This window comes from Sinohyriopsis cumingii, chromosome 17 (genome assembly GCF_028554795.1).
Source record: "Sinohyriopsis cumingii isolate HCF-2022 chromosome 17, ASM2855479v2, whole genome shotgun sequence".
NCBI classification, from domain to species: Eukaryota; Metazoa; Mollusca; class Bivalvia; order Unionida; family Unionidae; genus Sinohyriopsis; species Sinohyriopsis cumingii.
Genome location: NC_142977.1, coordinates 24,399,551 through 24,416,387, shown reverse-complemented (window position 1 = coordinate 24,416,387; position 16,837 = coordinate 24,399,551). Strand labels below are relative to the sequence as shown.

At 41.1% G+C, this 16,837-nt stretch overlaps 7 non-coding genes and 4 pseudogenes across 7 annotated transcripts; all 11 read left to right on the top strand.

Moving 5' to 3' along the window:
- The first annotated feature begins 58 nt into the window (after window positions 1-58).
- Window positions 59-209, top strand: LOC149778183 (U1 spliceosomal RNA; annotated as a pseudogene).
- A 1,465-nt stretch (window positions 210-1,674) lies between these two features.
- LOC149778182 (U1 spliceosomal RNA) lies at window positions 1,675-1,838 on the top strand. The gene has a single exon (XR_016415917.1). It is a non-coding gene; the product is annotated as a U1 spliceosomal RNA (small nuclear RNA).
- A 1,477-nt stretch (window positions 1,839-3,315) lies between these two features.
- On the top strand, window positions 3,316-3,479 carry LOC149778181 (U1 spliceosomal RNA). Its single transcript, XR_016415914.1, has one exon. It is a non-coding gene; the product is annotated as a U1 spliceosomal RNA (small nuclear RNA).
- Window positions 3,480-4,942: 1,463 nt separating this feature from the next.
- LOC149778180 (U1 spliceosomal RNA) lies at window positions 4,943-5,106 on the top strand. Its single transcript, XR_016415860.1, has one exon. It is a non-coding gene; the product is annotated as a U1 spliceosomal RNA (small nuclear RNA).
- Window positions 5,107-6,593: 1,487 nt separating this feature from the next.
- LOC149778179 (U1 spliceosomal RNA) lies at window positions 6,594-6,744 on the top strand (annotated as a pseudogene).
- A 1,463-nt stretch (window positions 6,745-8,207) lies between these two features.
- On the top strand, window positions 8,208-8,373 carry LOC149778178 (U1 spliceosomal RNA). Its single transcript, XR_016415973.1, has one exon. It is a non-coding gene; the product is annotated as a U1 spliceosomal RNA (small nuclear RNA).
- A 1,477-nt stretch (window positions 8,374-9,850) lies between these two features.
- On the top strand, window positions 9,851-10,014 carry LOC149778177 (U1 spliceosomal RNA). Its single transcript, XR_016415859.1, has one exon. It is a non-coding gene; the product is annotated as a U1 spliceosomal RNA (small nuclear RNA).
- A 1,465-nt stretch (window positions 10,015-11,479) lies between these two features.
- Window positions 11,480-11,643, top strand: LOC149778176 (U1 spliceosomal RNA). The gene has a single exon (XR_016415858.1). It is a non-coding gene; the product is annotated as a U1 spliceosomal RNA (small nuclear RNA).
- A 1,475-nt stretch (window positions 11,644-13,118) lies between these two features.
- LOC149778175 (U1 spliceosomal RNA) lies at window positions 13,119-13,282 on the top strand. The gene has a single exon (XR_016415909.1). It is a non-coding gene; the product is annotated as a U1 spliceosomal RNA (small nuclear RNA).
- Window positions 13,283-14,759: 1,477 nt separating this feature from the next.
- LOC149778174 (U1 spliceosomal RNA) lies at window positions 14,760-14,910 on the top strand (annotated as a pseudogene).
- Window positions 14,911-16,375: 1,465 nt separating this feature from the next.
- On the top strand, window positions 16,376-16,526 carry LOC149778173 (U1 spliceosomal RNA; annotated as a pseudogene).
- The last annotated feature ends 311 nt before the right edge of the window (window positions 16,527-16,837 follow it).

Genomic DNA, 16,837 nt, shown 5'->3' with positions numbered 1-16,837 from the left:
CACTTCCTACTCCAGACACAAATGTCAGTTGATAAACGTCAGTAAACGTCAAGAAATCATACTTACCTGGACCAGGGAGTACCGTGATCAGCTAGGATGAGGCCTTTCCATTGCACTTCGGTTGGGCTGAAACCTGCGATCACCCCAAATGTGGGTGACTCGGGGTCGTTATTTATTAGTGTGGGGGTCTGCGTTCGCGCTAACCCCTGATAATTCAATTAAAAATAACCAATAATCTCAAGCTTATGACAAAATTAGTCTGGATGTCTCTGATTAGCACGTGCCAATCGATAATGTTATTATTTCTTACACTGCTCTTTCAAGGGGTGGGTACCCCGGGTGGTCTAAATAGCCCACCATTACGGATCGCGGCCATCTCACCTGTCTGCGTGTGTTTGAGTTTCGGATTTGGCCCATGTGGTTATCAGAGAAAGCTTGCCAGTATGTTTTCATGGGTCGGGAGTTCTTTCCGTTCATTTTTCTTCTCCCGGGTTCTTCCTCCACCATTTATATTGCCTGCCATGCATAGCCTATCTTGTGCTGAAAAATGGCATTAAACCCTACAACAAACAACTTTCAAAGAGCCATCTCACAACGAACGTGTGAAATATCTTTGAGTAACAGCGATCCAGCATATTTGTGAGAGAAAGAAAGGAAGAAAGAGAAATAAATGGAAACATGCTTACTGGATTCGACGAAAATCAAGTTTTATTTTCACAGAACTTCTCTGCAGTAGAGAGAGAGAGAGAGAGAGAGAGAGAGAGAGAGAAACAATATCTTCAAATAACAGGAACAACTTCGTTAATACAGCAAGCTTGTTGTCCTTATCAAAAGCAGTGACAGCTTCATCATAAGTCTCATTGTAGAGATCATCTGCATCATCAGTTACTTCTGTATCAGCAGCACTTTCAACAATCCAAAGCTTCTAGACTCGGAGTACGGCGAAGCGTAGCTGGCCAATCAGTGGCACAAAGATTTCAAATTTAATAAAACAGAGGAAACAAATAGTAGTATTCCTTTGACCTGACAAGTCGATTTGCAGTGGTTCATAGCAAAAGAGGTTGATGCACTGCAACCTCAAATTTATACCTGCATTTTTCATTTATGACACCAAGCGATCTTGCCAGTGCAAACACAATCCCTTTCCCTACGTAACAGTTCGGGAAAGCATTGTGTACTAAACAGCTGGATGTGATTGACCATAGTTCTTGCTAGACGACTATTGCTATTTCACTGTCGACTTGCTGTGAAGTAACTATGGGAGGTCAATGGCTGATATCAGTTTCAAGAACAAGACAAGCCCGAAACGCGGAATTGAAAAATGTATCCATATATTTAATTAAAAAACCATAATAGCTGAAAAATACGCACCGTTGCCTCAAGTTAAGAAATTTGCCAGGGGCCAATATACGAAACTATCCCCTGCCGTCCGAGCAAACCTATATAGCATATATCCACCGTAAAAGAAACTGAAATTGCAAATAAAGGACTATTTGAAGACATTTCAGTTACTTTTGTAATGTTGAAACATAAGCTATAAAGTTATTCGGAATACTAAGACATCAGCAGTACCATGGCCCTGAATCGTTTTAATTTATTTTCATTACTTAGAGGCACACTTCCTACTCCAGACACAAATGTCAGTTGATAAACGTCAGTAAACGTCAAGAAATCATACTTACCTGGACCAGGGAGTACCGTGATCAGCTAGGCGGTTTCCCCAGGATGAGGCCTTTCCATTGCACTTCGGTTGGGCTGAAACCTGCGATCACCCCAAATGTGGGTGACTCGGGGTCGTTATTTATTAGTGTGGGGGTCTGCGTTCGCGTTAACCCCTGATAATTCAATTAAAAATAACCAATAATCTCAAGCTTATGACAAAATTAGTCTGGATGTCTCTGATTAGCACGTGCCAATCGATAATGTTATTATTTCTTACACTGCTCTTTCAAGGGGTGGGTACCCCGGGTGGTCTAAATAGCCCACCATTACGGATCGCGGCCATCTCACCTGTCTGCGTGTGTTTGAGTTTCGGATTTGGCCCATGTGGTTATCAGAGAAAGCTTGCCAGTATGTTATCATGGGTCGGGAGTTCTTTCCGTTCATTTTTCTTCTCCCGGGTTCTTCCTCCACCATTTATATTGCCTGCCATGCATAGCCTATCTTGTGCTGAAAAATGGCATTAAACCCTACAACAAACAACTTTCAAAGAGCCATCTCACAACGAACGTGTGAAATATCTTTGAGTAACAGCGATCCAGCATATTTGTGAGAGAAAGAAAGGAAGAAAGAGAAATAAATGGAAACATGCTTACTGGATTCGACGAAAATCAAGTTTTATTTTCACAGAACTTCTCTGCAGTAGAGAGAGAGAGAGAGAGAGAGAGAGAGAGAGAGAGAGAGAGAGAGAAACAATATCTTCAAATAACATGAACAACTTCGTTAATACAGCAAGCTTGTTGTCCTTATCAAAAGCAGTGACAGCTTCATCATAAGTCTCATTGTAGAGATCATCTGCATCATCAGTTACTTCTGTATCAGCAGCACTTTCAACAATCCAAAGCTTCTAGACTCGGAGTACGGCGAAGCGTAGCTGGCCAATCAGTGGCACAAAGATTTCAAATTTAATAAAACAGAGGAAACAAATAGTAGTATTCCTTTGACCTGAGAAGTCGATTTGCAGTGGTTCATAGCAAAAGAGGTTGATGCACTGCAACCTCAAATTTATACCTGCATTTTTCATTTATGACACCAAGCGATCTTGCCAGTGCAAACACAATCCCTTTCCCTACGTAACAGTTCGGGAAAGCATTGTGTACTAAACAGCTGGATGTGATTGACCATAGTTCTTGCTAGACGACTATTGCTATTTCACTGTCGACTTGCTGTGAAGTAACTATGGGAGGTCAATGGCTGATATCAGTTTCAAGAACAAGACAAGCCCGAAACGCGGAATTGAAAAATGTATCCATATATTTAATTAAAAAACCATAATAGCTGAAAAATACGCACCGTTGCCTCAAGTTAAGAAATTTGCCAGGGGCCAATATACGAAACTATCCCCTGCCGTCCGAGCAAACCTATATAGCATATATCCACCGTAAAAGAAACTGAAATTGCAAATAAAGGACTATTTGAAGACATTTCAGTTACTTTTGTAATGTTGAAACATAAGCTATAAAGTTATTCTGAATACTAAGACATCAGCAGTACCATGGCCCTGAATCGTTTTAATTTATTTTCATTACTTAGAGGCACACTTCCTACTCCAGACACAAATGTCAGTTGATAAACGTCAGTAAACGTCAAGAAATCATACTTACCTGGACCAGGGAGTACCGTGATCAGCTAGGCGGTTTCCCCAGGATGAGGCCTTTCCATTGCACTTCGGTTGGGCTGAAACCTGCGATCACCCCAAATGTGGGTGACTCGGGGTCGTTATTTATTAGTGTGGGGATCTGCGTTCGCGCTAACCCCTGATAATTCAATTAAAAATAACCAATAATCTCAAGCTTATGACAAAATTAGTCTGGATGTCTCTGATTAGCACGTGCCAATCGATAATGTTATTATTTCTTACACTGCTCTTTCAAGGGGTGGGTACCCCGGGTGGTCTAAATAGCCCACCATTACGGATCGCGGCCATCTCACCTGTCTGCGTGTGTTTGAGTTTCGGATTTGGCCCATGTGGTTATCAGAGAAAGCTTGCCAGTATGTTATCATGGGTCGGGAGTTCTTTCCGTTCATTTTTCTTCTCCCGGGTTCTTCCTCCACCATTTATATTGCCTGCCATGCATAGCCTATCTTGTGCTGAAAAATGGCATTAAACCCTACAACAAACAACTTTCAAAGAGCCATCTCACAGCGAACGTGTGAAATATCTTTGAGTAACAGCGATCCAGCATATTTGTGAGAGAAAGAAAGGAAGAAAGAGAAATAAATGGAAACATGCTTACTGGATTCGACGAAAATCAAGTTTTATTTTCACAGAACTTCTCTGCAGTAGAGAGAGAGAGAGAGAGAGAGAGAGAGAGAGAAACAATATCTTCAAATAACAGGAACAACTTCGTTAATACAGCAAGCTTGTTGTCCTTATCAAAAGCAGTGACAGCTTCATCATAAGTCTCATTGTAGAGATCATCTGCATCATCAGTTACTTCTGTATCAGCAGCACTTTCAACAATCCAAAACTTCTAGACTCGGAGTACGGCGAAGCGTAGCTGGCCAATCAGTGGCACAAAGATTTCAAATTTAATAAAACAGAGGAAACAAATAGTAGTATTCCTTTGACCTGACAAGTCGATTTGCAGTGGTTCATAGCAAAAGAGGTTGATGCACTGCAACCTCAAATTTATACCTGCATTTTTCATTTATGACACCAAGCGATCTTGCCAGTGCAAACACAATCCCTTTCCCTACGTAACAGTTCGGGAAAGCATTGTATACTAAACAGCTGGATGTGATTGACCATAGTTCTTGCTAGACGACTATTGCTATTTCACTGTCGACTTGCTGTGAAGTAACTATGGGAGGTCAATGGCTGATATCAGTTTCAAGAACAAGACAAGCCCGAAACGCGGAATTGAAAAATGTATCCATATATTTAATTAAAAAACCATAATAGCTGAAAAATACGCACCGTTGCCTCAAGTTAAGAAATTTGCCAGGGGCCAATATACGAAACTATCCCCTGCCGTCCGAGCAAACCTATATAGCATATATCCACCGTAAAAGAAACTGAAATTGCAAATAAAGGACTATTTGAAGACATTTCAGTTACTTTTGTAATGTTGAAACATAAGCTATAAAGTTATTCGGAATACTAAGACATCAGCAGTACCATGGCCCTGAATCGTTTTAATTTATTTTCATTACTTAGAGGCACACTTCCTACTCCAGACACAAATGTCAGTTGATAAACGTCAGTAAACGTCAAGAAATCATACTTACCTGGACCAGGGAGTACCGTGATCAGCTAGGCGGTTTCCCCAGGATGAGGCCTTTCCATTGCACTTCGGTTGGGCTGAAACCTGCGATCACCCCAAATGTGGGTGACTCGGGGTCGTTATTTATTAGTGTGGGGGTCTGCGTTCGCGCTAACCCCTGATAATTCAATTAAAAATAACCAATAATCTCAAGCTTATGACAAAATTAGTCTGGATGTCTCTGATTAGCACGTGCCAATCGATAATGTTATTATTTCTTACACTGCTCTTTCAAGGGGTGGGTACCCCGGGTGGTCTAAATAGCCCACCATTACGGATCGCGGCCATCTCACCTGTCTGCGTGTGTTTGAGTTTCGGATTTGGCCCATGTGGTTATCAGAGAAAGCTTGCCAGTATGTTTTCATGGGTCGGGAGTTCTTTCCGTTCATTTTTCTTCTCCCGGGTTCTTCCTCCACCATTTATATTGCCTGCCATGCATAGCCTATCTTGTGCTGAAAAATGGCATTAAACCCTACAACAAACAACTTTCAAAGAGCCATCTCACAACGAACGTGTGAAATATCTTTGAGTAACAGCGATCCAGCATATTTGTGAGAGAAAGAAAGGAAGAAAGAGAAATAAATGGAAACATGCTTACTGGATTCGACGAAAATCAAGTTTTATTTTCACAGAACTTCTCTGCAGTAGAGAGAGAGAGAGAGAGAGAGAGAGAGAGAGAGAGAGAGAGACAGAGAGAGAGAGAAACAATATCTTCAAATAACAGGAACAACTTCGTTAATACAGCAAGCTTGTTGTCCTTATCAAAAGCAGTGACAGCTTCATCATAAGTCTCATTGTAGAGATCATCTGCATCATCAGTTACTTCTGTATCAGCAGCACTTTCAACAATCCAAAGCTTCTAGACTCGGAGTACGGCGAAGCGTAGCTGGCCAATCAGTGGCACAAAGATTTCAAATTTAATAAAACAGAGGAAACAAATAGTAGTATTCCTTTGACCTGACAAGTCGATTTGCAGTGGTTCATAGCAAAAGAGGTTGATGCACTGCAACCTCAAATTTATACCTGCATTTTTCATTTATGACACCAAGCGATCTTGCCAGTGCAAACACAATCCCTTTCCCTACGTAACAGTTCGGGAAAGCATTGTGTACTAAACAGCTGGATGTGATTGACCATAGTTCTTGCTAGACGACTATTGCTATTTCACTGTCGACTTGCTGTGAAGTAACTATGGGAGGTCAATGGCTGATATCAATTTCAAGAACAAGACAAGCCCGAAACGCGGAATTGAAAAATGTATCCATATATTTAATTAAAAAACCATAATAGCTGAAAAATACGCACCGTTGCCTCAAGTTAAGAAATTTGCCAGGGGCCAATATACGAAACTATCCCCTGCCGTCCAAGCAAACCTATATAGCATATATCCACCGTAAAAGAAACTGAAATTGCAAATAAAGGACTATTTGAAGACATTTCAGTTACTTTTGTAATGTTGAAACATAAGCTATAAAGTTATTCGGAATACTAAGACATCAGCAGTACCATGGCCCTGAATCGTTTTAATTTATTTTCATTACTTAGAGGCACACTTCCTACTCCAGACACAAATGTCAGTTGATAAACGTCAGTAAACGTCAAGAAATCATACTTACCTGGACCAGGGAGTACCGTGATCAGCTAGGATGAGGCCTTTCCATTGCACTTCGGTTGGGCTGAAACCTGCGATCACCCCAAATGTGGGTGACTCGGGGTCGTTATTTATTAGTGTGGGGGTCTGCGTTCGCGCTAACCCCTGATAATTCAATTAAAAATAACCAATAATCTCAAGCTTATGACAAAATTAGTCTGGATGTCTCTGATTAGCACGTGCCAATCGATAATGTTATTATTTCTTACACTGCTCTTTCAAGGGGTGGGTACCCCGGGTGGTCTAAATAGCCCACCATTACGGATCGCGGCCATCTCACCTGTCTGCGTGTGTTTGAGTTTCGGATTTGGCCCATGTGGTTATCAGAGAAAGCTTGCCAGTATGTTTTCATGGGTCGGGAGTTCTTTCCGTTCATTTTTCTTCTCCCGGGTTCTTCCTCCACCATTTATATTGCCTGCCATGCATAGCCTATCTTGTGCTGAAAAATGGCATTAAACCCTACAACAAACAACTTTCAAAGAGCCATCTCACAACGAACGTGTGAAATATCTTTGAGTAACAGCGATCCAGCATATTTGTGAGAGAAAGAAAGGAAGAAAGAGAAATAAATGGAAACATGCTTACTGGATTCGACGAAAATCAAGTTTTATTTTCACAGAACTTCTCTGCAGTAGAGAGAGAGAGAGAGAGAGAGAGAGAGAGAGAAACAATATCTTCAAATAACAGGAACAACTTCGTTAATACAGCAAGCTTGTTGTCCTTATCAAAAGCAGTGACAGCTTCATCATAAGTCTCATTGTAGAGATCATCTGCATCATCAGTTACTTCTGTATCAGCAGCACTTTCAACAATCCAAAGCTTCTAGACTCGGAGTACGGCGAAGCGTAGCTGGCCAATCAGTGGCACAAAGATTTCAAATTTAATAAAACAGAGGAAACAAATAGTAGTATTCCTTTGACCTGACAAGTCGATTTGCAGTGGTTCATAGCAAAAGAGGTTGATGCACTGCAACCTCAAATTTATACCTGCATTTTTCATTTATGACACCAAGCGATCTTGCCAGTGCAAACACAATCCCTTTCCCTACGTAACAGTTCGGGAAAGCATTGTGTACTAAACAGCTGGATGTGATTGACCATAGTTCTTGCTAGACGACTATTGCTATTTCACTGTCGACTTGCTGTGAAGTAACTATGGGAGGTCAATGGCTGATATCAGTTTCAAGAACAAGACAAGCCCGAAACGCGGAATTGAAAAATGTATCCATATATTTAATTAAAAAACCATAATAGCTGAAAAATACGCACCGTTGCCTCAAGTTAAGAAATTTGCCAGGGGCCAATATACGAAACTATCCCCTGCCGTCCGAGCAAACCTATATAGCATATATCCACCGTAAAAGAAACTGAAATTGCAAATAAAGGACTATTTGAAGACATTTCAGTTACTTTTGTAATGTTGAAACATAAGCTATAAAGTTATTCGGAATACTAAGACATCAGCAGTACCATGGCCCTGAATCGTTTTAATTTATTTTCATTACTTAGAGGCACACTTCCTACTCCAGACACAAATGTCAGTTGATAAACGTCAGTAAACGTCAAGAAATCATACTTACCTGGAGACCAGGGAGTACCGTGATCAGCTAGGCGGTTTCCCCAGGATGAGGCCTTTCCATTGCACTTCGGTTGGGCTGAAACCTGCGATCACCCCAAATGTGGGTGACTCGAGGTCGTTATTTATTAGTGTGGGGGTCTGCGTTCGCGCTAACCCCTGATAATTCAATTAAAAATAACCAATAATCTCAAGCTTATGACAAAATTAGTCTGGATGTCTCTGATTAGCACGTGCCAATCGATAATGTTATTATTTCTTACACTGCTCTTTCTAGGGGTGGGTACCCCGGGTGGTCTAAATAGCCCACCATTACGGATCGCGGCCATCTCACCTGTCTGCGTGTGTTTGAGTTTCGGATTTGGCCCATGTGGTTATCAGAGAAAGCTTGCCAGTATGTTTTCATGGGTCGGGAGTTCTTTCCGTTCATTTTTCTTCTCCCGGGTTCTTCCTCCACCATTTATATTGCCTGCCATGCATAGCCTATCTTGTGCTGAAAAATGGCATTAAACCCTACAACAAACAACTTTCAAAGAGCCATCTCACAACGAACGTGTGAAATATCTTTGAGTAACAGCGATCCAGCATATTTGTGAGAGAAAGAAAGGAAGAAAGAGAAATAAATGGAAACATGCTTACTGGATTCGACGAAAATCAAGTTTTATTTTCACAGAACTTCTCTGCAGTAGAGAGAGAGAGAGAGAGAGAGAGAGAGAGAGACAGAGAGAGAGAGAAACAATATCTTCAAATAACAGGAACAACTTCGTTAATACAGCAAGCTTGTTGTCCTTATCAAAAGCAGTGACAGCTTCATCATAAGTCTCATTGTAGAGATCATCTGCATCATCAGTTACTTCTGTATCAGCAGCACTTTCAACAATCCAAAGCTTCTAGACTCGGAGTACGGCGAAGCGTAGCTGGCCAATCAGTGGCACAAAGATTTCAAATTTAATAAAACAGAGGAAACAAATAGTAGTATTCCTTTGACCTGACAAGTCGATTTGCAGTGGTTCATAGCAAAAGAGGTTGATGCACTGCAACCTCAAATTTATACCTGCATTTTTCATTTATGACACCAAGCGATCTTGCCAGTGCAAACACAATCCCTTTCCCTACGTAACAGTTCGGGAAAGCATTGTGTACTAAACAGCTGGATGTGATTGACCATAGTTCTTGCTAGACGACTATTGCTATTTCACTGTCGACTTGCTGTGAAGTAACTATGGGAGGTCAATGGCTGATATCAATTTCAAGAACAAGACAAGCCCGAAACGCGGAATTGAAAAATGTATCCATATATTTAATTAAAAAACCATAATAGCTGAAAAATACGCACCGTTGCCTCAAGTTAAGAAATTTGCCAGGGGCCAATATACGAAACTATCCCCTGCCGTCCAAGCAAACCTATATAGCATATATCCACCGTAAAAGAAACTGAAATTGCAAATAAAGGACTATTTGAAGACATTTCAGTTACTTTTGTAATGTTGAAACATAAGCTATCAAGTTATTCGGAATACTAAGACATCAGCAGTACCATGGCCCTGAATCGTTTTAATTTATTTTCATTACTTAGAGGCACACTTCCTACTCCAGACACAAATGTCAGTTGATAAACGTCAGTAAACGTCAAGAAATCATACTTACCTGGACCAGGGAGTACCGTGATCAGCTAGGCGGTTTCCCCAGGATGAGGCCTTTCCATTGCACTTCGGTTGGGCTGAAACCTGCGATCACCCCAAATGTGGGTGACTCGGGGTCGTTATTTATTAGTGTGGGGGTCTGCGTTCGCGCTAACCCCTGATAATTCAATTAAAAATAACCAATAATCTCAAGCTTATGACAAAATTAGTCTGGATGTCTCTGATTAGCACGTGCCAATCGATAATGTTATTATTTCTTACACTGCTCTTTCAAGGGGTGGGTACCCCGGGTGGTCTAAATAGCCCACCATTACGGATCGCGGCCATCTCACCTGTCTGCGTGTGTTTGAGTTTCGGATTTGGCCCATGTGGTTATCAGAGAAAGCTTGCCAGTATGTTATCATGGGTCGGGAGTTCTTTCCGTTCATTTTTCTTCTCCCGGGTTCTTCCTCCACCATTTATATTGCCTGCCATGCATAGCCTATCTTGTGCTGAAAAATGGCATTAAACCCTACAACAAACAACTTTCAAAGAGCCATCTCACAACGAACGTGTGAAATATCTTTGAGTAACAGCGATCCAGCATATTTGTGAGAGAAAGAAAGGAAGAAAGAGAAATAAATGGAAACATGCTTACTGGATTCGACGAAAATCAAGTTTTATTTTCACAGAACTTCTCTGCAGTAGAGAGAGAGAGAGAGAGAGAGAGAGAGAGAGAGAAACAATATCTTCAAATAACAGGAACAACTTCGTTAATACAGCAAGCTTGTTGTCCTTATCAAAAGCAGTGACAGCTTCATCATAAGTCTCATTGTAGAGATCATCTGCATCATCAGTTACTTCTGTATCAGCAGCACTTTCAACAATCCAAAGCTTCTAGACTCGGAGTACGGCGAAGCGTAGCTGGCCAATCAGTGGCACAAAGATTTCAAATTTAATAAAACAGAGGAAACAAATAGTAGTATTCCTTTGACCTGACAAGTCGATTTGCAGTGGTTCATAGCAAAAGAGGTTGATGCACTGCAACCTCAAATTTATACCTGCATTTTTCATTTATGACACCAAGCGATCTTGCCAGTGCAAACACAATCCCTTTCCCTACGTAACAGTTCGGGAAAGCATTGTGTACTAAACAGCTGGATGTGATTGACCATAGTTCTTGCTAGACGACTATTGCTATTTCACTGTCGACTTGCTGTGAAGTAACTATGGGAGGTCAATGGCTGATATCAGTTTCAAGAACAAGACAAGCCCGAAACGCGGAATTGAAAAATGTATCCATATATTTAATTAAAAAACCATAATAGCTGAAAAATACGCACCGTTGCCTCAAGTTAAGAAATTTGCCAGGGGCCAATATACGAAACTATCCCCTGCCGTCCAAGCAAACCTATATAGCATATATCCACCGTAAAAGAAACTGAAATTGCAAATAAAGGACTATTTGAAGACATTTCAGTTACTTTTGTAATGTTGAAACATAAGCTATAAAGTTATTCGGAATACTAAGACATCAGCAGTACCATGGCCCTGAATCGTTTTAATTTATTTTCATTACTTAGAGGCACACTTCCTACTCCAGACACAAATGTCAGTTGATAAACGTCAGTAAACGTCAAGAAATCATACTTACCTGGACCAGGGAGTACCGTGATCAGCTAGGCGGTTTCCCCAGGATGAGGCCTTTCCATTGCACTTCGGTTGGGCTGAAACCTGCGATCACCCCAAATGTGGGTGACTCGGGGTCGTTATTTATTAGTGTGGGGGTCTGCGTTCGCGCTAACCCCTGATAATTCAATTAAAAATAACCAATAATCTCAAGCTTATGACAAAATTAGTCTGGATGTCTCTGATTAGCACGTGCCAATCGATAATGTTATTATTTCTTACACTGCTCTTTCAAGGGGTGGGTACCCCGGGTGGTCTAAATAGCCCACCATTACGGATCGCGGCCATCTCACCTGTCTGCGTGTGTTTGAGTTTCGGATTTGGCCCATGTGGTTATCAGAGAAAGCTTGCCAGTATGTTTTCATGGGTCGGGAGTTCTTTCCGTTCATTTTTCTTCTCCCGGGTTCTTCCTCCACCATTTATATTGCCTGCCATGCATAGCCTATCTTGTGCTGAAAAATGGCATTAAACCCTACAACAAACAACTTTCAAAGAGCCATCTCACAACGAACGTGTGAAATATCTTTGAGTAACAGCGATCCAGCATATTTGTGAGAGAAAGAAAGGAAGAAAGAGAAATAAATGGAAACATGCTTACTGGATTCGACGAAAATCAAGTTTTATTTTCACAGAACTTCTCTGCAGTAGAGAGAGAGAGAGAGAGAGAGAGAGAGAGACAGAGAGAGAGAGAAACAATATCTTCAAATAACAGGAACAACTTCGTTAATACAGCAAGCTTGTTGTCCTTATCAAAAGCAGTGACAGCTTCATCATAAGTCTCATTGTAGAGATCATCTGCATCATCAGTTACTTCTGTATCAGCAGCACTTTCAACAATCCAAAGCTTCTAGACTCGGAGTACGGCGAAGCGTAGCTGGCCAATCAGTGGCACAAAGATTTCAAATTTAATAAAACAGAGGAAACAAATAGTAGTATTCCTTTGACCTGACAAGTCGATTTGCAGTGGTTCATAGCAAAAGAGGTTGATGCACTGCAACCTCAAATTTATACCTGCATTTTTCATTTATGACACCAAGCGATCTTGCCAGTGCAAACACAATCCCTTTCCCTACGTAACAGTTCGGGAAAGCATTGTGTACTAAACAGCTGGATGTGATTGACCATAGTTCTTGCTAGACGACTATTGCTATTTCACTGTCGACTTGCTGTGAAGTAACTATGGGAGGTCAATGGCTGATATCAATTTCAAGAACAAGACAAGCCCGAAACGCGGAATTGAAAAATGTATCCATATATTTAATTAAAAAACCATAATAGCTGAAAAATACGCACCGTTGCCTCAAGTTAAGAAATTTGCCAGGGGCCAATATACGAAACTATCCCCTGCCGTCCAAGCAAACCTATATAGCATATATCCACCGTAAAAGAAACTGAAATTGCAAATAAAGGACTATTTGAAGACATTTCAGTTACTTTTGTAATGTTGAAACATAAGCTATAAAGTTATTCGGAATACTAAGACATCAGCAGTACCATGGCCCTGAATCGTTTTAATTTATTTTCATTACTTAGAGGCACACTTCCTACTCCAGACACAAATGTCAGTTGATAAACGTCAGTAAACGTCAAGAAATCATACTTACCTGGACCAGGGTGTACCGTGATCAGCTAGGCGGTTTCCCCAGGATGAGGCCTTTCCATTGCACTTCGGTTGGGCTGAAACCTGCGATCACCCCAAATGTGGGTGACTCGGGGTCGTTATTTATTAGTGTGGGGGTCTGCGTTCGCGCTAACCCCTGATAATTCAATTAAAAATAACCAATAATCACAAGCTTATGACAAAATTAGTCTGGATGTCTCTGATTAGCACGTGCCAATCGATAATGTTATTATTTCTTACACTGCTCTTTCAAGGGGTGGGTACCCCGGGTGGTCTAAATAGCCCACCATTACGGATCGCGGCCATCTCACCTGTCTGCGTGTGTTTGAGTTTCGGATTTGGCCCATGTGGTTATCAGAGAAAGCTTGCCAGTATGTTATCATGGGTCGGGAGTTCTTTCCGTTCAGTTTTCTTCTCCCGGGTTCTTCCTCCACCATTTATATTGCCTGCCATGCATAGCCTATCTTGTGCTGAAAAATGGCATTAAACCCTACAACAAACAACTTTCAAAGAGCCATCTCACAACGAACGTGTGAAATATCTTTGAGTAACAGCGATCCAGCATATTTGTGAGAGAAAGAAAGGAAGAAAGAGAAATAAATGGAAACATGCTTACTGGATTCGACGAAAATCAAGTTTTATTTTCACAGAACTTCTCTGCAGTAGAGAGAGAGAGAGAGAGAGAGAGAGAGAGAGAGAGAGAGAGAGAGAAACAATATCTTCAAATAACAGGAACAACTTCGTTAATACAGCAAGCTTGTTGTCCTTATCAAAAGCAGTGACAGCTTCATCATAAGTCTCATTGTAGAGATCATCTGCATCATCAGTTACTTCTGTATCAGCAGCACTTTCAACAATCCAAAGCTTCTAGACTCGGAGTACGGCGAAGCGTAGCTGGCCAATCAGTGGCACAAAGATTTCAAATTTAATAAAACAGAGGAAACAAATAGTAGTATTCCTTTGACCTGACAAGTCGATTTGCAGTGGTTCATAGCAAAAGAGGTTGATGCACTGCAACCTCAAATTTATACCTGCATTTTTCATTTATGACACCAAGCGATCTTGCCAGTGCAAACACAATCCCTTTCCCTACGTAACAGTTCGGGAAAGCATTGTGTACTAAACAGCTGGATGTGATTGACCATAGTTCTTGCTAGACGACTATTGCTATTTCACTGTCGACTTGCTGTGAAGTAACTATGGGAGGTCAATGGCTGATATCAGTTTCAAGAACAAGACAAGCCCGAAACGCGGAATTGAAAAATGTATCCATATATTTAATTAAAAAACCATAATAGCTGAAAAATACGCACCGTTGCCTCAAGTTAAGAAATTTGCCAGGGGCCAATATACGAAACTATCCCCTGCCGTCCGAGCAAACCTATATAGCATATATCCACCGTAAAAGAAACTGAAATTGCAAATAAAGGACTATTTGAAGACATTTCAGTTACTTTTGTAATGTTGAAACATAAGCTATAAAGTTATTCGGAATACTAAGACATCAGCAGTACCATGGCCCTGAATCGTTTTAATTTATTTTCATTACTTAGAGGCACACTTCCTACTCCAGACACAAATGTCAGTTGATAAACGTCAGTAAACGTCAAGAAATCATACTTACCTGGACCAGGGAGTACCGTGATCAGCTAGGATGAGGCCTTTCCATTGCACTTCGGTTGGGCTGAAACCTGCGATCACCCCAAATGTGGGTGACTCGGGGTCGTTATTTATTAGTGTGGGGGTCTGCGTTCGCGCTAACCCCTGATAATTCAATTAAAAATAACCAATAATCTCAAGCTTATGACAAAATTAGTCTGGATGTCTCTGATTAGCACGTGCCAATCGATAATGTTATTATTTCTTACACTGCTCTTTCAAGGGGTGGGTACCCCGGGTGGTCTAAATAGCCCACCATTACGGATCGCGGCCATCTCACCTGTCTGCGTGTGTTTGAGTTTCGGATTTGGCCCATGTGGTTATCAGAGAAAGCTTGCCAGTATGTTTTCATGGGTCGGGAGTTCTTTCCGTTCATTTTTCTTCTCCCGGGTTCTTCCTCCACCATTTATATTGCCTGCCATGCATAGCCTATCTTGTGCTGAAAAATGGCATTAAACCCTACAACAAACAACTTTCAAAGAGCCATCTCACAACGAACGTGTGAAATATCTTTGAGTAACAGCGATCCAGCATATTTGTGAGAGAAAGAAAGGAAGAAAGAGAAATAAATGGAAACATGCTTACTGGATTCGACGAAAATCAAGTTTTATTTTCACAGAACTTCTCTGCAGTAGAGAGAGAGAGAGAGAGAGAGAGAGAGAGAGAGAAACAATATCTTCAAATAACAGGAACAACTTCGTTAATACAGCAAGCTTGTTGTCCTTATCAAAAGCAGTGACAGCTTCATCATAAGTCTCATTGTAGAGATCATCTGCATCATCAGTTACTTCTGTATCAGCAGCACTTTCAACAATCCAAAGCTTCTAGACTCGGAGTACGGCGAAGCGTAGCTGGCCAATCAGTGGCACAAAGATTTCAAATTTAATAAAACAGAGGAAACAAATAGTAGTATTCCTTTGACCTGACAAGTCGATTTGCAGTGGTTCATAGCAAAAGAGGTTGATGCACTGCAACCTCAAATTTATACCTGCATTTTTCATTTATGACACCAAGCGATCTTGCCAGTGCAAACACAATCCCTTTCCCTACGTAACAGTTCGGGAAAGCATTGTGTACTAAACAGCTGGATGTGATTGACCATAGTTCTTGCTAGACGACTATTGCTATTTCACTGTCGACTTGCTGTGAAGTAACTATGGAAGGTCAATGGCTGATATCAGTTTCAAGAACAAGACAAGCCCGAAACGCGGAATTGAAAAATGTATCCATATATTTAATTAAAAAACCATAATAGCTGAAAAATACGCACCGTTGCCTCAAGTTAAGAAATTTGCCAGGGGCCAATATACGAAACTATCCCCTGCCGTCCGAGCAAACCTATATAGCATATATCCACCGTAAAAGAAACTGAAATTGCAAATAAAGGACTATTTGAAGACATTTCAGTTACTTTTGTAATGTTGAAACATAAGCTATAAAGTTATTCGGAATACTAAGACATCAGCAGTACCATGGCCCTGAATCGTTTTAATTTATTTTCATTACTTAGAGGCACACTTCCTACTCCAGACACAAATGTCAGTTGATAAACGTCAGTAAACGTCAAGAAATCATACTTACCTGGACCAGGGAGTACCGTGATCAGCTAGGATGAGGCCTTTCCATTGCACTTCGGTTGGGCTGAAACCTGCGATCACCCCAAATGTGGGTGACTCGGGGTCGTTATTTATTAGTGTGGGGGTCTGCGTTCGCGCTAACCCCTGATAATTCAATTAAAAATAACCAATAATCTCAAGCTTATGACAAAATTAGTCTGGATGTCTCTGATTAGCACGTGCCAATCGATAATGTTATTATTTCTTACACTGCTCTTTCAAGGGGTGGGTACCCCGGGTGGTCTAAAGAGCCCACCATTACGGATCGCGGCCATCTCACCTGTCTGCGTGTGTTTGAGTTTCGGATTTGGCCCATGTGGTTATCAGAGAAAGCTTGCCAGTATGTTATCATGGGTCGGGAGTTCTTTCCGTTCATTTTTCTTCTCCCGGGTTCTTCCTCCACCATTTATATTGCCTGC